Genomic DNA, 23,155 nt, shown 5'->3' on the forward strand with positions numbered 1-23,155 from the left:
AAGTCACATGACATTAGATAAGTAAATAAAAGCTCAACCATCCAGTCAAAGACAGAGAAGTGACAGAAACCACTCCAACCTATGCTGAGGAGAAAAAAGAGGTAAGAACTTTATTGCGAAAACTCTATGCATTTTGGTCACACATCTGAGCTTTGTTTCATAGAGTGGATGACTTTGTTTAGAAGTAACCCAGGTTCTGGTTGCCAGGTGGAGGAAGGATGAGGCTGGGTGAAAATGGGGAAGGGATTACAGAGTACAAATTGGCAGTTATAAAACTGTCACAGGGATGTAAAGTACAGCCTGGGGAATGTGCTCAATAATATTGTGATGATTATGCAGGCTGCCAGGTGGGTACTAGACCCATTGAGGACTGCACTTCTTAAGTTATATAAATGTTCAATCCCTGTGTAGTATACTGAAACTCATACATATTGAATGCCAACTATAATTGAAAATAAACATTAAATAAATAACATAAAACATAGCCCAGGTTCACTAGATCCAACTTCTTAGTGCCAACTTTTTTCCTAATGGCTTACAAAGAGAATTTGGCCCCACTACTTTACTAAAAATTTTCTCCTTAAAAACCAACTGTGGTACATCACTGAAGCTCTCTGTGCTCTCAAGCAGTTTTGTTCTTGCTTTCTGGAAACTCTGCCTCTCAATTCCTTGGCTTGGCATGAACTTCACTCCTCACCTACTTCTCTAACAGCAAGAAAGCAGTTGCACTTTCAATTATGATTTGGGTTCTAATCAACCTGACCTTCATTGCTTGGCAGTAATATCTGGCATGCTTTTCAACTTCTAAAGTGCTCACTATCTGGAGTAGCCAGAAAAGGAGGAGAGAGAGGGGGAAGAGCTAGGACAGCTGAGAACTTGTCCCCTGTCTGCAGCACCAAAGACATGTAAGTTCCCTCCTAGATTTGCTTTTCCAGGCCCATGTTTCTTAACATCAACCATAACGGATACCTAAATGCACACCCCACACTGGAAGCACAGGCTTGGCACTGGAGGGTAAGGGGGCAGCAGGAGGCTAGTACTGGGCCTGGCTACCAGCAGCTCAGGCCTTCCCTTTGGATGAGAGGCCTCTGTGAGGAAACCAGTGCTCATCCACATTGTCAACAGGATGCACTGCCCCTCTGGCACCCTCCCAGGGCTACACAATCAGTACTGCATGGGGGGAGGAGGAACACATCCTCCCTCAAATGCCAAAAGGGGCTAAAGCTAAACCCTTCCTGGGATTGATGGAGTAAACCCCATCCACTTGCAGAGGCTCCTGGTCCCTCCTCATTGCTCTGTCCCTCCGCAGGACAGGGAAGAGCTAGGACAGCTGAGATATTGTCCCCTGTCAGCAGCACCAGGACCACCAGCTCCTCCCTACCCGCTCCTCTAGGCACTGGAGAAACTGAGAGAAAAGGTAGTCCTCAATCTACAGACAATTTAAATCCTGAAAGATTGACTCTGATTATCTTTGTATTTAACAATACTTAATATTCCAAAGACAATATAAAGCTGTGTGATATAGAATAATTCAATTCATCAACAACTATTAGGAATAACTATAAAGTCTAATAGTGTTTGTTTTCCAGGCATTGTTTCTCATGTGTGGTCCATACAAGAACCATCTCAGCACACCCTGTCATCCTTGCTGAGAAGTGAAGGCTTGGGGTAGTTTTCACTATCACTTCAGATGACCAGATGATGGACTCTCCTGAGGAGTCAACTTTGGAAACCATCTAATGCCATATAGGAGAACACTTTCATTTTACTTGTTTATTTTAACTTAAGAGCTCTTGAATTGGATATTTCAGTTTACTTGCATTTAAAAAAAAATTTGTCATCTACTTTGTGAAAAGCCATGGCCAGCGTGGCTTTCGGATTCAAAGGCTTGGAGAAAGAGCTAAAGCACAAATTGATATGCAAGAAATTAATTTTGAAATTATGGGGAGAGGCCAGGGCAAACTCAATTGTAGCAGTCAAGTTCCACTGAGTCTCTTTCCCCAGCTGCTTTTATTTACTAGAAGACACACTTGCCTTTTAGGAATGCAAACAGACATATCAATGGTAGTGTTTAGTCAACAGTAAGATTATCAGGTTTGGGGGAGTTTGCTTTGGCCATTGAGTCAGCAGGAGATAATAAAATGTAAATATTCACCCTGTGAATATCAAAGTAGTCCAAACTCAGCTTTCTGGTGGAGTCCTCGAATTTATATTAATTACTGTTGATCTTGGTTTCCAGCACTACTTCTACCAAATTTTAAATATTCAGTTCAAGAAAAAAACTGTAATTCCTTCTGCTTAAAACACAGCAGTAGCAGACTAATATTTACTCCCCACCTCTGCTCCCTATAACCTTTAGAAAAGAAAACATGCACACACACACACAACAGCAGCAACAGCAGCAAAACAAAACAAAAAAAGTGAAATGGTACAGAGAAGATGTGTTTAAAAAGTTTATGTTACTTTCTGAGAAAAAATATTCTTAGCAATTTGAAGCTTACTGAACAGATTAACACATTTCAACACATTGCCTATCTTGTTCATTGTTAAACACTACATTAATCCTTGAAACGTCTGTTAATTATTGAGACCCTCTGTGTTACCACTCTGTACAGTGATGAGTCAGGCAGGAATTCTTGCTTTATCTATCACACTGATAAGAAAATGGAGGCTCACAGATGTAAGTTCTTTTTCAAGGTCTCACTAACAGGAAGTGATTTGACCCCTGGGGTTTGAACCCTGGTAGCCAATCCAGAATCTGTGTTCAGACATCCCAGGGAAGCTCTGGGTTTATTCCAACAGGATTCACACCCCCTCTGTGTCCTCCATCCCCCTCAGTGTCCTCCCTCCTAGCTGTTACAGCTGCTCCTGTTCTGCCTGAATCCTGATCATGGGATGTGTCCTCCGCGTGCTCACAACTGGATCAAGAGATGTCACTGTTCAGTCCAAAGCCAAATCTTCACTTTCATTTAGAACTTTACCTCGCTGCCCCCTTAGACACTCAATTTTTAATCAATACTAGCATAGGATTCAGTATGCAACACATGATTTTAAGAGCCTTTTAGTTTAAAAAATTTTAAATTCAGATCATCCTTTATGGTTACTTTAGGTCTCTGAGTTTGCAAGGCAGTCATGCAAGGCCTTCCCTGAGCTAGTCATGTTAGCACATAGCCCCTTTCTTCCACACATAGTTCAATACAATGGATTGCATTTTTTAGAAGTGAATTAAAATTTCCCTGATATACAACTAAAATATATATGCCAGCATTCTGGCACACACTTAAATTCAAATATGATAGAGTAGCTTAACAGAAGAAGGACACAAACTGATGAGAGAAAATGTTTGCAGTATTTGTTAGCTTTTTAAAAATATTGGTTATGTGTTTTGGCTCATTTTAAATATGCATTCTTTACTTCATATTTTTCAATTATTTGACTTGAAAGATACCATCAAGTTCTATTTGATACTCTCTACCCCCACCAAATCTGGGTACCCTAGTAGAAACAAAGACAAAAAAAACACAAAAGCCGAAACCGGTTTGGCTCAGTGGATAGAGCGTCGGCCTGCGGACTGAAAGGTCCCAGGTTCGATTCCGGTCGGGGGCATGTACCTGGGTTGCGGGCACATCCCCAGTGGGGGATGTGCAGGAGACGGCTGATCGATGTTTCTCTCTCACCGATGTTTCTGACTCTCTATCTCTCTCCCTTCCTCTCTGTAAGAAATCAATAAAATATATTTAAAAAAAAAAAAAAAAAAAAACACAAAAAACCCCCTGCAAGTTTAAGCAACAAAATAATTGTAAATATGAGTGGACTATAAAATTAGGCATTTTACACACACATACACAAACACACATACATACACGCTAGAATTTATATTGATAATGAAAAAAATCACTGTTGAAGGCAAATCTATATTTGAAACAGAGAAAAGAACAAGTTAAAAAAATAAAATAAAAATAAGCAAACCACTTTTCCTTCTGAAAGGGGGGAGGGGAGAAGGGCTGGAGGGATTGAGCAAAACAGAAAAAGAATGAAAGAGAACTCATGGACATGGACAAGAGTGTGACGATTGAGAGGGTGGGGGTGAAGGGTTAGGAGGGGTGGAGAGGGATGGGTGGAGGTGGAAAAGGTCATAGAAGTGATAAATGGTGATGGAAAAGAAAAGAGAAAAAAGGAAAAGGAAAGGGAAAAGAAAAAAGTGTCCCTGAGAGGCAGGCTGTAGACCTCAGCCAGCCTGCTGTTACTGGTTCACATTGGACCTGGGGCTCTGTGTTCACTGTGGGGTCAGGGGAAGGAGCACAAGGGAGTGAGGAGGAAGGATCAGCTTGGGAATCCCAAGCCCCTGTAGAGCAACCCACACTTTCCTCCCACAAGGACCAGTTCCTTGCCTTGTGGGTGGGAGTGGGAGGTGGCATGAAAACCTAACAGTGGAATTACCAGAAAGAAGTGTGTCCTTTCTGGGAAGAGGTCAGTGGGGGGAAGGGAGACATCTGTGATACTTGGAACAATAAAGAATTTAAATTTTAAAACAAAACAAACTAAGAAAGAAAAGAAAAAAAGAAATGGTGTCCTTTCAATTTTGCTTCCCCACATCTGCACCACAAGCCTTTTGACTATAATATCTCTCTTGATGTTTTGCTTCTAAAGAGAACAGTCAGGGGAGAAACCAAGATGGTGGCATAGGTAAACACCGGAAATTGCTGCCTCCCACAACAAATTCAAAAATACAACTAAAAGACAAAACAGACATCATCCAGAACCACAGGAAGGCTGGCTGAATGGAAATTCTACAACTAGAAGGAAAGAGAAAAGCACACTGAGACTCAGAGAATGTGCGGAAGTGCAGAGATACAGAGGCGCATGTGGCAAGGGCTGGCAACTGAGGAAGCAGCTGTCTTTTTGAATCCGGAGGGAGTCACAAGCCCCCAACTGCTCTTAACTCCAGTTCCGGGTGAGTCCCTGGGGATCCAGACTCATATGGGGAGAAACTGGACTGTCTGGCATCGGGAAGAACTCGGAACTCGAGGGCAGCTTTCTCTCAAAGGTGCTTGCAGCGATTACCAGACACTGAGACTCGGGAACACTTAGGGCAGGGCTGAGGATCAGCCATAGCTGCTTGCTCCGCCCTGTTGATCCCCTGAGACCCGACCCCACCAAAGCTGCAGCAGAGGCTTTTGCATATGAATGCCCTGGCCCTTTGCAATCTGAAAATTACCTAACAAACTGCAGCTGGGCCAGACAGACCCAGAACTTCCAAGAGAAGGCCCAAGGCCCCACAGCAGCTTGCATTGCTTCACAGCTTGGCCTCATTTGGGCACCTCCAAACCCCAAAGAAGGAAGGGGAATCTGCAGATCTTCTCATAGCTCCTGCTGAGTAGCCTCAGGCAGAGGCTAAATTAGCACCTCCTTAGAGATCCAAGAGCCAGTGTACCCAGTGGTCAGAGTGGGGCCATCCAATTACAACTCCTCAGATCCATAAGGGACACACTCAGGGGACAGATTCAGTGAGCACCAAAGCTCCACTGAAGCAAGTCTTGCCTCATAAGGGTGTCTTCAGCACAGAAGTTCTCCCACCATAGACACAGCTGATTCTTATAGCCAATTGGCCTGGAGGTCAATTCCTCCCAGTGATACTTACAACAATCAAGGCTTAACTACAACAAAACTGTGCACAAAGCCCACAAAGGGGTGTACCAAGAGTGTCCACCTCAGGTAAGTGGGAAGGCTGAGCCACTGGACCCTATAGGACACCTAGCACACAAAGCCACTCTACCAACACAGGAAAGCATAAAAAATGCTGAGACAAAGAAACAGGTCACAAATGACAGAAATGGAGGAAAGCAAACGACTGGATATACAGTTCAAAACCACACTTTTAAGCTTTTTCAAGAACTTTCTAGAAACCGCTGATAAATTTAGTAAGACCCTCAAAAAGACTGGTGAGAGTGCCGGTAAATGCAGTGAGACCCTCAAGATATCTAGTGAGACACTCGAGGTTATGAAAAAGTACCAACTAGAAATTAAGCATACACTGACTGAAATAAAGGATATTATGCAGAGTTCCAACAGCCAACTAGAGGATCACAAGAATGAAGTCAAGGATTTGAAATACGAAGAAGCAAAAAACACCCAACCAGAAAAGCAAAATGAAAAAAGAATCCAAAAATACAAAGATAGTGTAAGGAGCCTCTGGGACAGCTTCAAGCGTACCAACATCAGAATTATAGGGGTGCCATAAGAAGAGAGAGAGCAAGATATTGAAAACCTATTTGAAGAAATAATGACAGAAAACTTCCCCTACCTGGTGAAAGAAATAGACTTACAAGTCCAGGAAGTGCAGAGAACCCCAATCAAAAGGGAATCCAAAGAGGACCACACCAAGGCACATCATAATCAAAATGCCAAGAGCAAAAGACAAACAGAGAATCCTAAAGCAACAAGAGAAAGACAGTCAGTTACCTACAAGGGAGTACCCATAGGACTGTCAGCTGATTTTTCAACAGAAACTATGCAGGCCAGAAGAGAGTGGCAAGAAATATTCAAAGTGATGAATGCCAAGAACCTACAACCAAGATTACTTTACCCAGCAAAGCTATCATTCAGAATTGAAGGTCAGATAAAGAGCTTCACAGATAAGGAAAAGCTAAAGGAGTTCATCACCACTAAACCAGTATTATATGAAATGCTGAAAGGTATCCTTTAAGAAGAGGAAGAAGAACAAAAAGGTAAAGATACAAATTATGAACAACAAATACACTTCTATGAACAAGTGAATCTAAAAATCAAGTGAATAAATAATCTGATGAACAGAATAAACTGGTGATTATAATAGAGTCAGGGCCATAGAAAGGGAGTGGACTGACTATTCTTGCGGGGGGAAAGGGGTGTGGGGGGGTGCGGGAAGAGACTGGACAAAAATCGTACACCTATGGATGAGGACAGTGTGGGGGGGTGAGGGCGGAGGGTGGGGGGGAACTGGGTGGAGGGGAGCTAAGGGGGGAAAAAGAGGAACAACTGTAATAATCTGAACAATAAAGATTTAATTTTTTTTAAAAAAGAGAGCAGTCAGTATCCAGAGGAGCCAGTCAGGACCACAGGGCAGCTGAGAACTGGTGTGCAGAAGCAGGAAGCAACCACATCCTGTGAGTTGCCTGTAATTTGTCTTCTGGCCACTTGTTTTTTAACAGCAACAAATGTGGAAGCCAAGGCGGGGCACTGGCAGGGGAAAGGCAGATGGCACAGGGCCAGGTGGTGTGAGGCCCGCAGGGGTTTTGCTGTGGGCAGCTCAGCGACTCCATTTGGATCTAAGTGGCTGCCAGACAGGAAAAGGCAGGTGCACACAGTGTGTCCTGGGTGCACGCTCCCCTGGCACCCACCCAGGGCTGCAGGGAGGTCCCTACACGGGAGGGGGAGCGCATCCAGCCTCAACTGCAGAGAGGGGCTAAAGTCCTCCCGGGACCAAATCCTGATCCCCTCATGGAGCCAAAGCTACTGATACCTAAGAACTGAATTAGAATAACCTGTAATGATTGCTTAGAAGACAGGTATTGCAGGATGGTTAATACCTTTTAACCATCCTTTCAGATCTCTCCTGAACAGAAAACTTTGGAAACCTGGGATCACCTGACTCCATCTAATAGAACTTTTTCATTCTACTCTCACAATCCAGTAATGGTGGCTCCCAACCGCTCGCCTGCCTGCCTGCCTGATTGCCCTTAACCGTTTTTGCCTGCCAGTCTGATCACCCCTAACCACTCCCCTGCCAGGCTGATCAAAGCCTAACTGCTCCCCTGATGGCCCAATCACCCCCAACTGCCCTCCCCTGCCTGCCCGATAGCCCCCTAATGCTTTCCAATGCCGGCCTGGTTGCCCCCTACTGCCCTCCCCTGCTGTCCTGGTTGCCCCTAACTGCCCTCCTGCTGGGCTGGTCCCCCCAACTTCCCTCCCTCCCCTGCCAGCCTCGATCACCCCTAACTGCCCCCCACCCCTGCTGGCCCGATCGACCCCAACTGCTCTTCTTACCGCCTCGGTTTCCCCCAAATGCCCTCTTTGCTGCCTGGTCACCCCCAATTGCTCTCCCCTGCAGGCCTGATTCCCCCCCAACTGCCCTTCTCTGCCGGCAATCTAGTGGCAGCCATCTTGTGCCCACTTGGGGTTGGCCATCTTTTGCGAGGGCATGACGGTCAATTTGCAGGTTACCTCTTTATTATATAGGATATATATTACAAATTACACCCATATATGTAACAACCACAGAAATAAATTTTGATAGTTATTAATTTATATGATTTTATGTCTTTTAAGAGAATAAAGGAGAAAAAATTAATGTATAGGGCTTGTTATAATAACTTCCTTTCTTATAATTTACTAGAGGCCCGGTGCACAAAAATTTGTGCACTCGGGGGGAAGGAGGCTCCCTCAGCCCGGCGTGCGCCCTCTCGCAGTCTGGGAGCCCTCGGGAGATAACGACCTGCTGGCTTAGGTCTGCTCCCAGGTGGCAGAGGACAGGCCCCATCCCTAGGTGCAGCCCCTGGTCAGGCTCAGAGCAGGGCTGATTGGGGAGTTGGGGTGCCGCACGTCATGCATAGAGCAGGGCGGATCGGGAGGTTGCAATGTCATCCTCAGTCACGCTCAGGGTAGGGCTGATTGGGGGGTTGGGGAACCACCCCCTGTCACACTCAAGGCAGGGTCGATGGGCAGGTTGTGGTGCAACCCCCTGTCATGCACAGAGCAGGGCCAATCGGGGTTGGGGCACTGCCCCCTGTCACTCACAGAGCAGGGCCCATCAGGTGGGTTGGGGCTCTGTACCCTGTCACGCACAGAGCAGGGTCTATCAGGGGGTTGGGGAACTCCCCCCTGTCACTCACAGAGTAGGGCCGATAGGGGAGTTGGGGCACTGACCCCTGTCACACACAGAGCAGGGCAGATCAGGGGGTTGGGGCGCTGCACCCTGTCACACTCAGGGCAGGGCCGATGGGGAGGTTATGGCTCTACCCTGTCACACACAGAGCAGGGCCCATGGGGTGGGGGGTGTTGGGGTGCCACACCATGTCACACACAGAGCCGCAGGGCAATCAGGGGGTTGGGGCACTCCCCCCTATCAGGCACAGAGCAGGGCTGATCAAGGGGTTGGGGTACCTTCCCCTGTCATGAACAGAGCAGGGTGGATAGGGAGGTTGTGGCCCCGTCCCCTATCACACACAGAGCCACAGGGCGATCAGGGGGTTTGGGCGCTGCCCCCTGTCATGCTGATCCCGGTGCTGGGAGGCATATTACCCTTTTACTATATAGAATAGAGGCCTTCTATTGCGCAATGGATAGCGCATTGGACTTCTAGAATAGAGGCCTGGTGCACGGGTGGGGGCTACCTGGTTTGCCCTGAAGGGTGTCCTTGATCAGGATGGGGGTCCCCACTGTGGTGCCTGGCCATCCTGGATGAGGGGATGATGGCTGTTTGCAGCTGGTCACACACCCTTTAGGGTGGGGGTTCCCACTGGGGTGCCTAGCCAGTCTGGGTGAGGGGCTGAGGGCTGTTTTCAGGCTGGGGGGTGACTGAAGCTCCCAACCGCTCCTTTTTTTCTTTTTTTTTCTTTTTTATTCTGGGCCAGCTTTAGCTCTGAGGCTTGGCTCCAGCTCTTAGGCCTCTGCTGCTGAAAGCAGGTTTCTGGCCATTGTTTACCTTCTGTATTTGAAACAATGTTGCAATCCTGCTGGCTGAAGCCTGGCGACTAAAGCAAGTTTCTGGGGTTTTGTTTAGCTTCTACATTTGTAACATAGTTGCTTAGAGTTGCAGCTCAGAGTCCTGCAGCGGCAGGCGGGGAACATTGGAGTCCTCCGTCACTGAAGCAAGCAAGCCTCATGTTCGCTTTAAGCTGCCTGGCTGCTGGCCACCATCTTGGCTGGCAGTTAATTTGCGTATTGCCCTGATTAGCCAATGGGAAGGGTAGTGGTCGTACACTAATTACCATGTTTCTCTTTTATTAGATAGGATGGTTCTATGCATTCCTATGAGTTCATGTTAACATCACATGTCATATCATTATTTCAATAGGCTGTGTAACCACTGACCTCTTTTATCTTTCTTTGCTAAATATATTACTTTTAAGTATGAAATAGTCCCTGCAATACAATTGTATACATATTATTGTATAAAATTGCTTCTTAAACCACTTAAGAGGAGAAAGGAGAGGAAGGCTGTATTTATAATGTTTTTTATAATTACACAATTCCCTTACTGCTGCTCTTTGTTTTTCTACATGGATTTGTATTAACATCTGGGGTCACTTGCTTCCTGCCTGAAAATCTCCTTTTGTGTTTTCTCTAAAGTTTATTCGCTACAAAGTTTCTTTAAGTCCCCACACTCTGTTTCAAATTAAATCAGTTCTTTGGGGGAGAAATTCAGAGATCTCTATGATTGTGCACTGCCTGTCTCCCTGAACAAATATCTCTGAGCCACTGCTCCTCCCCTGGGCAGGGGTGGTAGACTCTGGTCTTCCCCACTTGCCTCTCCCCTCTTGGAAACTCCTTCCTACAAGTCAGCCAGAGGGAGGGTGATCAGGGCAGGCAATCTCAGCCCCCATCCTTCCTCCCACCTATGCATCAGCTAGAGCCTTCACTCTGAGTGGGGCTGGGTGCAGGTTGGGAACCCCAGCCTCCAGGAATTTAGTCTCTGCAACTCAGTGCTGGAGGCCATGAGAAATACTGGTAACCTGCCTCTCCAAGTGACATACCTTATCCTGCTTGAAAGAGGGAAGAGGGAGCCACATCTTATTGCCCACACCCACCAGGAACCAGGAATGGAACTTTTGTTAAACTGAACTAGTTAAGAAATTCAGCGAAATCCAAAAACCCTCCCCTTTGCTTAGCTTTCAGAAATTCCTTTTTTGGTTTGTGAGTCATTGCTTTGTTCTCTCAGTTTCACATTACTTTAAATGTTTGACTTCTAGTTAATGGGTCTTTAGAAATTCCAGGAAGTCACATGTCAGAAGACTAATGAATAAAGGTCCAACCATCCAGTAAAAAATAGAGAAGTGACAGAAACCCCTCCAATCTACACTGAGGAGAAAAAAACAGGTAAGAACTTTATTTTTAAAACACCATACATTTTAGTCACACATACAAGCTTTGTTTCAGAGAGGATTTCTTGGTTTAGAAGTAACCCAGGTTCTGGTTGCCAGGTGGGAGGAAGGATGAGGCTGGGTGAAAATGGGGAAGGGATTAAGGATACAAATTGGCAGTTATAAAACTGTCTCAGGGATGTAAAGTACAGCCTAGGAAATGTGCTCAATAATATTGTGATGATTATGCAGGCTGCCAGGTGGGTACTAGACCTATTGGGGGTTTCACTTCTTAAGTTATAGAAATCTCTAACAGCTATGTAGTATGCAGAAACTCATACAATGTTGAATGCCAACTGTAATTAAAAATAAACTCTTAAAAATAAAACATAGCCCAGGTTCACTAGATCCAATTTCTTAGTGCCAACAGCTTTTTTAGCCCTTACAAGTAGAATTCAGCCCCACCACTTTACTAAAAATTTTCTCTTTAAAGAACACACTGTGGTGCGTCGCTAAAGCCAACATTTTGTTTATCTGACCTCTCTGTGCTCCCAAGCAGCTTTGTTCTTGCTTTCCGGAAACTCTGCCTCTGAACTCCTTGGCTTGGCAATTGAATTTCACTCCTCACCTACTTTCCTAACAGCAAAAAATAACGGGTGTCCTTTCAAGTTTCATTTGGTTCTAATTAACCTGACCCTTACCTGTAATACCTGTAATGTCCAGGTGGATATGGGGCGCCAAGGGAATCGCAAATACAAACTGAATGTTGGCAAGGGACTTTCCAGCTCAACCAAACATCCTGTTTCCAGCCCAACCGCAAACTGCTACAAACATTCTGGTAGGGACAGGCAACCGACAACAAACCTGCCTATATGATCTTCCCACTCCCCCTGTTGTGTGTGACTCCCCTGGCCTGTGCTTGCAGACCGCGGGACATCTGACTTTCTAAAATAAACAGTGCATTCTGCTTTTAATTTGGACTCTGGTGCCTTCCTTTGGTCAAACGTTACAATATCTGGCAGGAATTTCAACTTTTCAAGAGAACAGTCATTATCTGCAGTAGCGAGACAAGGAGGAGTGAGGGAGGGTAGAGCTAGGACAGCTGAGAACTTGTCCCCTGTCTGCAGCACCAAAGACATGTAGGTTCCCTCCTAGACTTGCTCTTCCAGGCCCATGTTCCTTAACATCAACCACAACAGGTGCCTAAAGGCATCCCTCACCCTGGAAGCACAGGCTTGGCACTGGAGGGTAAGAGGGCAGCAGGAGGCTAGTATTGGGCCTGACTACCAGCAGCTCAGGCCTTCCCTTTAGATGAGAGGCCTCTGTGAGGCAACCAGCCCTCATCCACATTGTCACAGGGATAAGCTGCCCCTTTGGCACCCTCCCAGGGCTACACGAACAGCCCTGCTTTGGGAGGAGGAGGAATACATCCTCCCGCAAATGCCAAAAGGGGCTAAACCCTGCCTGGGATTGATGGAGTAAACCCCATCCACTTGCAGAGGCTCCTGGTCCCTCCTCCATCGCTCTGTCCCTCCTCAGAGACAGGGAAGAGCTTGGACAGCTGAGATCTTCTCACCTGTCAGCAGCACCAAAACACCATCACCTCCTCCCAAGCCCTCCTCCGGGCACTGGAGAAGCTGAGAGAAAAGGTGGTTCTTAATTTACAGACAATTTAATTCCTGAAAGATTGACTCTGATTATTTTTGTACTTAACAATACTTAATATTCCAAAGACAGTACAAAGCTGTGTGATATAGAAAAATTCAATTCATCAACAACTGTTAGAAATGACTATAAGGTCTAATAATGTTTGTTTACCAGGCGTTGTTTCTCATGTGTGGTCCATACAAGAACTGTATAGAATACCTTGTCATACTTGCTGAGAAGTCAAGGCTTGGGGCAGTTTTCACCATCACTTCAGATGACCGACTGTCCTGAGGAGGAACTTTGGAAACTATCTCTAACTCCATACAGGAGAACTATTTCATTGTACTTTTTTATTTGAAATTAACAGATTTTGGTTTGGGTGTTTTGGTTTACTTTTATTTTTAAAAATTTTGTTGTAATTTATTCCTACCGAAATTTTAAATATTCTGTCCAAGAAGAAAAATCTGCAATTCCTCCTGCTTAAAACACAGCTTAGAAGACAAATATTTACTCCCCATCTCTGCTCCCAATAACCTTTAGAAAAGAAAACACACACACACACACACACACACACACACACACACACACAGAAATGGAATGGAGAATGTTGTTCAAAATTTTTATGTTATTTTCTGAGAAAAAGATTTTAGACACCTTATATCTTTGCAATTTGCAGTTTACTGAACAGATTAACACATTTCAACACATTGCCTAACTTGCTCATTGTTAAACACTACATTAATCCTGGAAAAGTCTGTTAATTATTGAGACCCTGTGTGTTACCAGTCTGTACAGGGAAGAGTAAGGCAGGAATTCTTGCGTTATCTATCACACTGATAAGAAAATGGAGGCTCACAAGGTAAGATCCTTTTTCAAGGTCTCACTAACAGCAAGTGATTTGAACCCTGGGGTTTGAACCCTGGTAACCACTCCAGAATCTGTGCTCAGACATCCCAGGGCTGCTCTGGGTTCCTCCCATAGGATTCACCCCACTCCTCTCAGTGTCCTTCCTCCCAGCTGTTACTGCTGCTCCTGTCCTGCCAGAGTCCTCCTCATGGGATGTGTCCTCCACATGCTCACAACTGGATTAAGGGATATCACTGTTCAGTCCAAAGCCAAATCTTCACTTTCATTTAGAACTTAACTTCCCTGCCCTCTTAGACCCTCAATTTTTAATCAGTACAAACATAGGATTCAGTATGCAACACATGATTTTAAGAGCATTATAAATGTCATCATATATTTCATCTTCCTAATCATCTACTTTTTTTTTAGGGCAAAACATTTTTATTTTTATTTATTTTATTTTTTTATTTTATTGTTTTATTGCTTAAAGTATTACAAAGAGTATTACATATGTCTCCTTTTCTTTCCTGCCATTGGCAATCCCCTGGCCTCCCCTACCCCCCAGTGTCTTATGTCCATTGGTTATGCTTATATGCATGCATACAAGTCCTTTGGTTGATCTCTTACCCCCCTCCCTCCTGCCCCCCAACCCTCCCGGCCTTCCCGCTGCAGTTTGACAATCTGTTTGAGGCAGCTCTGCCTCTGTATCTATTATTGTTCATAAGTTTATAATGGTCTTTATTATCCATAAATGAGTGAGACCATGTGGTATTTTTCCTTCATTGACTGGCTTATTTCACTTAGCATAATGCTCTCCAGTTCCATCCATGCCATTGCAAATGGTAAGAGTTCCTTCTTTTTTACAGCAGCATAGTATTCCATCGTGTAGATGTACCACAGTTTTCTAATCCATTCATCGACTGATGGGCACTTAGGCTGTTTCCAGATCTTAGCAATGGTGAATTGTGCTGCTATGAACATATGGGTGCATATATCCTTTCTAATTGGTGTTTCTGGGTTGTTGGGATATATTCCTAGAAGTGGGACCACAGGGTCAAATGGGAGTTCCATTTTTAGTTTTTAGAGGAAACTCCATACTGTCTTCCATAGTGGCTGCACCAGTCTGCATTCCCACCAGCAGTGCACTAGTGTTCCTTTTTCTCCACATCCTCTCCAGCACTTGTCGTTTGTTGATTTGTTGATGATAGCCAGTCTGACAGGTGTGAGATGGTACCTCATTGTTGTTTTGATTTGCATCTCTCGGATGATTAGTAACTTTGAGCATGTTTTCATATGTCTCTTGGCTTTCTGAATATCCTCTTTTGAAAGGTGCCTATTTAGATCCTTTGCCCAGTTTTTGATTGAATGGTTTATCTTCCTTTTGTTGAGTTGTATGAGTTCCCTATAAATTTTGGAGATTAGGCCCTTATCAGATATGACATTGGCAAATATGTTTTCCCACACAGTGGGCTTTCTTGTTGTTTTGTTGATGGTTTCTTTTGCTGTGCAGAAGCTTTTTATTTTGATGTAGTCCCATTTGTTCATTTTCTCTTTAGTTTCAAGTGCCCTAGGAGCTGTATCAGTGAAGAAATTGCTTCGGCATATGTCTGAGATTTTGTTGCCTTTGGATTCTTCTAGAATTTTTATGGTTTCGCGTCGTACATTTAAGTCCTTTATCCATTTTGAGTTTATTTTTGTGTATGGTGTAAGTTGGTGGTCTAGTTTCATTTTCTTGCATATATCTGTCCAATTTTCCCAACACCATTTATTGAAGAGACTATCTTGGCTCCATTGTATGTTCTTGCCTCCTTTGTCAAATATTAATTGAGCATATTGGTTCGGGCCGATTTCTGGGCTCTCTATTCTATTCCATTGATTCATATGCCTGTTCTTGTGCCAGTACCAGGCAGTTTTGAGAACAGTGGCTTTGTAATACAACTTGATATCTGGTATTGAGATCCCACCTACTTTGTTCTTTTTCAGGATTGCTGCAGCTATTCGGGGTCTTTTTTTATTCCAGATGAATTTTTGGAGAGTTTGTTCTAGATCTGTGAAGTATGCTGTTGGTATTTTAATGGGAAGTGTGTTGAATTTATAGATTGCTTTGGGTAGTATGGACATTTTAATGATGTTGAGTCTACCAATCCATGAACACGGTATGTTCTTCCATCTGTTTATGTCTTCCTCTATATCTTCTATCAAGGTCCTGTAGTTTTCTGAGTAGAGGTCTTTTACTTCTTTAGTTCAGTTTATTCCTAGGTAGCTTAATTTTTTTGGTGCGATGGTAAATGGTATTGTTTTTTAATCTCTCTTTCTGAAAGTTCACTATTGGTGTATAGAAATGCCTCAGATTTCTTGGGGTTAATTTTGTATCCTGCAACATTGCCAAATTCATGTATTAAGTCTAGTAGTTTTTTGATGGAGTCTTTAGGGTTTTGTATGTATAATGTCATGTCGACTGCAAATAAGGACAGTTTTACTTCCTCTTTTCCAATTTGGATGCCTTTTATTTCTCTTCTTGTCTAATTGCAATGGCTAATACTTCCAGTACTATGTTGAACAGGAGTGGTGAGAGTGGGCATCCCTGTCTTGTTCCTGTTCTTAGGGGAAATGGTGTTAGTTTTTGCCCATTGAGTATGATATTGGCTGTGGGCTTGTCATATACGGCTTTTTTTATGTTGAGGTATGATCCTTCTATTCCCACCTTGCTGAGAGTTTTTATCAAACATGGGTGTTGGATTTTGTCAAATGCTTTTTCTACATCAATTGATATGACTATGTGGTTTTTTTCTTTCAATTTGTTTATGTGATGTATCACGTTTATTGATTTGTGGATATTGTACCATCCTTGCATCCCTGGGATAAATCCTACTTGGTCATGGTGTAAGATCTTTCTGATGTACTTCTGGATCCGATTTGCTAAGATTTTTTTGAGGATTTTGGCATCTATGTTCATGAGGGATACTGGCCTGTAATTCTCTTTCATTGTATTGTCTTCACCTGGTCTTGGTATTCGGATGATACTGGCTTCATAGAATGAGCTTGGAAGTGTTCCTTCCTCTTGAATTTTTTGTAGTAGTCTGAGGAAGATAAGTTTTAGTTCTTCCTTGAATGTTTGGTAAAACTCCCCTCTGAAGCCGTCTGGTCCTGGGCTTTTGTTTGCTGGAAGCTTTTTGATGACTGCTTCAATTTCTTCCATAGTTATTGGCCTATTGAGATTTTTAGATTCTTCCTGATCAAGTTTTGGAATGTTGTATTTTTCTAAGAATTTGTCCATTTCCTCCAGGTTGTCTAGTTTGTTGGAGTAGAGTTGTCCATAGTATTTTTTATCAATCATTTGTATTTCTGTGGGGTCTGTTGTTATTTCGCCTCTATCATTTCTGATTTTGTTTATTTGGGTCCTCTCTCTTTGCTTCTTGGGGAGCCTGGCTAGAGATTTGTCAATCTTGTTTATCCTTTCAAAGAACCAGCTCTTGGTTTCATTGATTTTCTGTCTTGTTGTTTTTTTGGTCTCTATGTCATTTATTTCTGCTCTAATCTTCATTATCTCCTTCCTTCTGCTCACTCTGGTGTTTTCTTGTTGTTCTCTTTCTAATTCTTTGAGTTGTAGAGTTAGATGATTTACTACTATTTTTTGTTGTTTTTTGAGATACGCCTGTAGAGCTAAAAACTTCCCTCTCAGGACCGCTTTCACTGTGTCCCATAGGTTTTTGATTGTAGTGTTTTCATTGTCATTATTTTCCAGGGTGTTTTTATTTTCTTCTTTGATCTCATTGGTAAACCAATCAATATTTAATAACATGCTATTCAGCTTCCAAGTGTTTGAGTATTTTGGGTTCTTTTTATTGTAGTTTATATCTAATATTATGCCATCATGGTCTGAGAAGATGCTTGGCATGATCTCAATCTTCTTGAGTTTGGGGAGACTTCGTTTGTGACCCAATATGTGGTCTCTTTTTGAATGTGTCATATGAGCACTTGAGTAGAATGTATATTCCGTGGCTTTGGGGTGAAGTGTTCTGTAGATGTCAATTAAGACCATCTGATCTAGTGAGTCATTTAGGATTGCTGTTTCTTTGCTGATTGTTTGTCTAGAGGATTTATCTAGTGATGTCAGTGGTGTATTAAAGTACCCTACTATGATTGTATTGTTGTCAATCTCTCCTTTGATATCTTCCAGGATTTTTTTTTTATGTATTTGGGTGCTCCTGCATTGGGTGCATATATGTTTACCAGGGTTATATCTTCTTGTTGTATTAATCCCTTTAGTATTATGAAGTGGCCTTCCTTATCTCTTGTTATGGCCTTCACTTTGAGGTCTATTTTATCCGATATAAGTATTGCTACCCCAGCTTTCTTTTCCTTTCCGTTTGCCTGAAAGATAATTTTCCATCTCTTCACTTTCAGTCTGTGTGACTCCCTTCTAATGAAGTGGGTCTCTTGTAGACAGCAAATGTATGGGTCATGATTTTTTTATCCATTCAGCCACTCGATGTCTTTTGGTTGGAGCATTTAGTCTGTTTACATTTAAAGTTATTATTGAAAGGTAATTGTATGTAGCCATTTCTTTTTTGCGTGTGGCTGCTTTCCTTCTGAGCTCTTTATTTCTTCTTTTTACAGCAGTCCCTTTAGCATTTCTTGCATTGCTGGCTTGGTGGTGATAAACTCCCTTAGCCTTTTTTTTGTCTGTGAAGCTTCTTATTTCCCCTTCAATTTTGAATGATAGCCTTGCTGGTTAGAGTATTCTTGGATTCAGTCCTTTGCTTTGCATCACTTTGTAAATTTCCATCCATTCCTTTCCAGCCTGAAGTGTTTCTGTTGAGAAATCATTTGATAATCTAATGGCAGATCCTTTGTATGTAACTTTACATCTCTCTCGTAGCCTGTAAGATTCTCTCTTTGTCCTGAACATTTGCCATGGTAATTATGATGTGTCTTGGTGTGGGTCTTTTTGGGTTCTCCTGTTTGGGACTCTCTGTGCTTGTGTGACTTTTTTCTTCCCCACCTCAGGGAAGTTTTCTAATATTATTTCTTCGAATAGGTTTTCTAATCCTTGTTCCTCTTTCTGTTGTTCTGGCACCCCTATTATTCGTATGTTGTTTCATTTCATATTGTCCCAAAGCTCCCTTAGACTCTCCTCCTGTCTTTTAATTTTTTTCTCCAATTGAAGTACAGTTTGTATGTGTTTTTCTTCCTTGTCTTCTAATTCACTAATTCAGTCCTCCGCTTCTCCTAGTGTACTGTTGAAACTTTCAATGGTGCTTTTTTATTGCAGCTACATCACACTGCATTTCTTATTGGGTCTTTTCTTGCAAAAGTTGTTGATTTTTTCCTCCATCCAGTTTATGCACTCTAGGACCCTTATTCTGAATTCTTTTTCTGTCATGTTGCATGCGTCTGTATTGTTTAGCTGCTTTTCTGGCAAGCCCTCCTTTTCTTTCCTTTGGGGGTTTCCTTTGCCTACCGATGTTTGATCTCACATATATATCTAGATGTTGAGTCATTCATTGGCTGCTCCCTGGTGGCAGTGGCTCCTCGGTCTGTGGTTGCTCCTCGGGCAGTTGTGGCAGCAGCTGCTCCTCAGTTGGCAGCAGCTCCTCTGGTGGGTGCTGTTCACAGCTGTGGTGTCTCTTCTGGCTGCTGGGGGGATGCTTCACATACACCTGCTGTTCCTCAGACAGAGGGTTTTGTGATCAGGAGGCTGCTGTTGCTTGGATCTGCTGCGTTGATTTAAAGGCACAAAATACAACACAACAAGGCACAACGTACCAGGTACTGAACACAAATGTATTCACAATATTAATAACCCCAAATAAAGGTGACCACCTGAGTTAAGAGAGTTAGGGGATAAGAAAGAAAGAAGTGAACAAAATAAAAGAGGAAAATGAAAAGAAAAAAAAGAAAGAAAAGGAGTGCAAAAATGAATTTGGGGAAAAAGGAGGGGAAAAAAAAGAGCGAAAAGAGAGAATGAAGTAGAAGAGGGGAAGAGATTATTTCTATGAGGAGCAAACTCCAATAGAACCACCACTAATCCCAACAAATTCCAGCAACAAATCCCTGGAGATGAATGCAAACTACAAACAACCTCTAATATCTGGGGCTATACAGCCTCTCTGTCCAGTAGCTAAAGTTTATTTTCTCTATTGCACTTAAAACTGGTTTGGGGAAGTCCACTGCCCAGAGCTGGTTCCTTAATCATTACCCAGCTCTATCCCTAATCATCTTAATGGCAAAGAGGGTGTTATTTTTAGGGGAGCCATTTTATGGAAGAACAAGCTGAGACAGAAAAATTACTCTTTCCAATGCACACAGCTAGGAGAGCAGGGAACATATGAATGTTGGTTAGGATTGTCTTTGAGAAAGTGAAGGGACAGTCAAAGCACTTTAACTGCTTTCTGTCCCTTGATTGCATGAAATGCCCACTGTGATGAAAACAGTAAAGTAGGACCTCTCCCAGCTATGGGACTCTGGCAGCTCTTGGCACACCCTAAAACACCCTGGCTACAGCCTCTCTTCCCTGTCAGCCCAGAAACAAAAAATGTCTTTTTATTGTGTTTTAAATAAATGAATTCCTGCATTCACAGTGGCACCTGGGTCCTATAAAGATCTGTATCGTGGTGTTTTGAGAGCAAGCCTCATTTCTTGTCTTCTTTTTCCTCTGAATGTCTCCCTTCCTCCAACTGCTACAGCTCCCAGTATTCACTACATTTCTCCTCTTCAAGGTCACAGAGCACATTTCTTTTTCCTTTTCTGAGAGGCCTATTCTGACCACCCTGTATTTAAACTCAGCCCCCGTGCTCCCTATCTCAGTTCCTGCTTGTTTTTTTTTCTGAACCCTTGCCATCATCTAAAATACACATACCATGCATGTTGCTTATTTGCTTTCTGTATTGTCTGTCTCCTCCCATGAGAATAAAGCTCCGTGAGGCAGGAATCGGCATCTATTTTGTTCACTACTTGATACTCAGCACTTAGAACAGTGCCCAGAACATGGTAGGTGCTCAGAAAATATATGCAGTTAATGAGAAACCAAATCATTCTGGAACTCCAGTTATCTTCTATGATCACTCCTGTCTCCTGCATGTCCCATTCTGCTTCTACCTACCCACAATATGTTAATGTCCTCAAGGCTCCATCATCAGAGTTTTGTTTTGCTCATTCTATTCCTTTTATGCATCACACTAGTGGCCTGGTGCATGAAATGCATGCACATTAAAAGGGAATTAATTAGAGCTCTCCCCTCTGCCTTCTCTGGTGCCTCATTCTGAGAGAGGCTCTGAGAGCAAGTTGGGAGGGAGGAAAAGAAAGGGAGAAAAGGCTGTGAGCCGGTGGGCGCTGTGTGTGTCTGTGCGTGTGCACTTGTGAGTGAGTGTGAGTGCTGGGCACTGCCTCTCCTGGTGCCTCAGCAGAGAGGCCTGGGCCATGGGTCCTGTGGTGACCTGGGACTCACTGCTGCCATGGCATGGAGCGAAAGAGGGACTTGGGACACTTTTGGGAGGCAGTTTGAAGATACTGGGAGTCTCCAGAGGAGAGGGCACTCTTCTCCATCCCTACCTGTGGCTTTGGCTCTCCTGCTCACTTCTGAGCACCACAGGTGAGTTGGGGATGGGTTGGAGAAACAATTCAGTTCCTGGCCCCCATAGGTCTCCCTTCCATCCAGGCCTCTTCAGGTTCAGTTTGTTTTGTTTCCATTTATGCATCCCAGTCTCTCCCAGTCCCTGTCTCTCTCTGTTTTTCTCATCAATCCTCCAGGCCTCCCTGTCTCCTTCTTCCTCTTTGCCAACTGGGAGGGAGCGGGGCCAATGGAGGCCACTCCACCCTCTGCCCACCCTCCCTTCCATCTAGGCCTCTTTAGGCCCAGTCTGTTTTGTTTCCTCATTCTGAGAGAGGCTCTGAGAGCAAGCTGGGATGGAGGAAAAGAAAGGGAGAAGAGGCTGTGAGCTGGTGGGCGCTGTATGTGTATGTGCATGTGCGATTGTGAGTGAGTGTGAGTGTGTGACCCACCTCCCCCATTCTGTCCCTGCTGCCACAAGTACCCACCCAGCAGAGCCTGCCTCCCATGGAGCCTGGGCTTAGGTTGAGCCTTTGGTTGTTGTGGATGTGAAGGACCCTGGAGATATATATCCTATCTAATGAAAGAGAAACATGGTAATTGGCGTACGACTGCTACCCTTCCCATTGGTTAATCAGGGAGATATGCAAATTAACTGCCAGCCAAGATGGCGGCCGGCAGCCAGGCAGGTTGAAACTAAGATGAGGCTTGCTTGCTTCAAGGAGGACTCCAACATTCCCCGCCTGCCTTGCCGGCCTCTGAGCTTGCAGTTTAAGAAACATTGTAACAAATATAGAAGCTAAACAAAACCCCAGAAACCAGCTTTCAGCCTGCCGGGATCTCAGAGCTGGAGTTGATACAGAGTTTCGCTTATAGAACCTAAACAAACCAGATACCTGTTTTCAGCAGCAGAGGCCTCAGAGCTGGAGCCAGAGCTAAACCTGGCCCAGAATAAAGAAGAAAAAAAAGAAAAAAAGGAGCAGTTGGGAGCTTCAGTCCCAGCCTGAAAACAGCCCTCAGCCCCTCACCCAGACTGTCCAGACACCCCAGTGGGGACCCCCACCCTGAAGGGTGTGTGACCAGCTGCAAACAGCCATCATCCCCTCATCCAGGCTGGCCAGGCACCCCAGTGGGGACCCCCACCCTGATCCAGGACACCCTTCAGGGCAAACCAGCCAGCCCCACACATGCACCAGGCCTCTATCCTATATAGTAAAGGGTAATATGCCTCCCAGCACCGGGATCCGCGTGACAGGGGGTAGGGCCCAAACCCCCTGATCACCCTGCAGCTCTGTGTGTGACAGGGGGCGGGGCCACAACCTCCCTACCCGCCCTGCTCTGTGTGTGAAAGGGGAAGGCGCCCCAACCCCCTGATCAGCCCTGCTCTGTGCCTGATAGCGGGGAGCTCCCCAACCCCCTGATCGCCCTGCGGCTCTGTGTGTGACAGGGTGCAGCGCCCCAACCCCCCATCCCTCATGGGCCCTGCTCTGTGTGTTAAGGGGTAGAGCCATAACCTCCCCATCGGCCCTGCCCTGAGTGTGAGAGTGGCAGTGCCCCAACCCCCTGATCGGCCCTGCTCTGTGGGTGATAGAGGGCGGCGCCCCAACCACCCCCCTCGGGTCCTGCTCTGTGTGTGATAGGGTAGAGCCCTAAGCTCCCCATCAGCCCTGCCTTGAATGTGACAGTGGCGGTGCCCCAACCCCCTGATCGGCCCTGCCCTGAGTGTGACAGGGGGCGGTGCCCCAACTCCCCTATCGGCCCTACTCTGTGCATGACAGGGGGGAGCTCCCCAATCCCCTGATTGACCCTGCTCTGTGCGTGACAGGGTACAGAGCCCCAACCGCCCTGATTGGCCCTGCTCTGTGCACGACAGGAGGTGGCGCAGCAACCTCCCCATCGACCCTGCCTTGAGTGTGACAGGGGGCGGTGCCCAACCCCCCAATCGGCCCTACCCTGAGCATGACTGAGGGTGGCATTACAACCTCCCGATCCGCCCTGCTCTGTTCATGAAAGGGGGCGGCGCCCCAACTCCCCAATCGGCCCTGCTCTG

The 23,155-nt window shown here is 44.7% G+C and overlaps 3 protein-coding genes across 5 annotated transcripts in view; all 3 read left to right on the forward strand.

The window, feature by feature from the left end:
* Nucleotides 1–23,155, forward strand: part of LOC132230857 (guanylate-binding protein 6-like) — a 39,303-nt gene continuing 16,148 nt past the window's right edge. The window contains exon 1 of the mRNA XM_059688950.1: nucleotides 1–101. The gene's annotated coding sequence lies outside the window, so the exon portion shown is untranslated. The remainder of the gene's footprint in view (nucleotides 102–23,155) is intronic.
* LOC132230859 (guanylate-binding protein 6-like) overlaps nucleotides 11,054–23,155 on the forward strand; it is a 349,236-nt gene continuing 337,134 nt past the window's right edge. Inside the window, exon 1 of one of the 3 annotated variants that reach the window (XM_059688951.1) lies at nucleotides 11,054–11,076. The gene's annotated coding sequence lies outside the window, so the exon portion shown is untranslated. The remainder of the gene's footprint in view (nucleotides 11,077–23,155) is intronic. The other 2 variants (XM_059688952.1, XM_059688953.1) reach the window with 2 other exon arrangements.
* LOC132230850 (guanylate-binding protein 1-like) overlaps nucleotides 11,055–23,155 on the forward strand; it is a 71,765-nt gene continuing 59,664 nt past the window's right edge. The window contains exon 1 of the mRNA XM_059688943.1: nucleotides 11,055–11,076. The gene's annotated coding sequence lies outside the window, so the exon portion shown is untranslated. The remainder of the gene's footprint in view (nucleotides 11,077–23,155) is intronic.

This window comes from Myotis daubentonii, chromosome 3 (genome assembly GCF_963259705.1).
Source record: "Myotis daubentonii chromosome 3, mMyoDau2.1, whole genome shotgun sequence".
Classification (NCBI taxonomy): Eukaryota; Metazoa; Chordata; class Mammalia; order Chiroptera; family Vespertilionidae; genus Myotis; species Myotis daubentonii.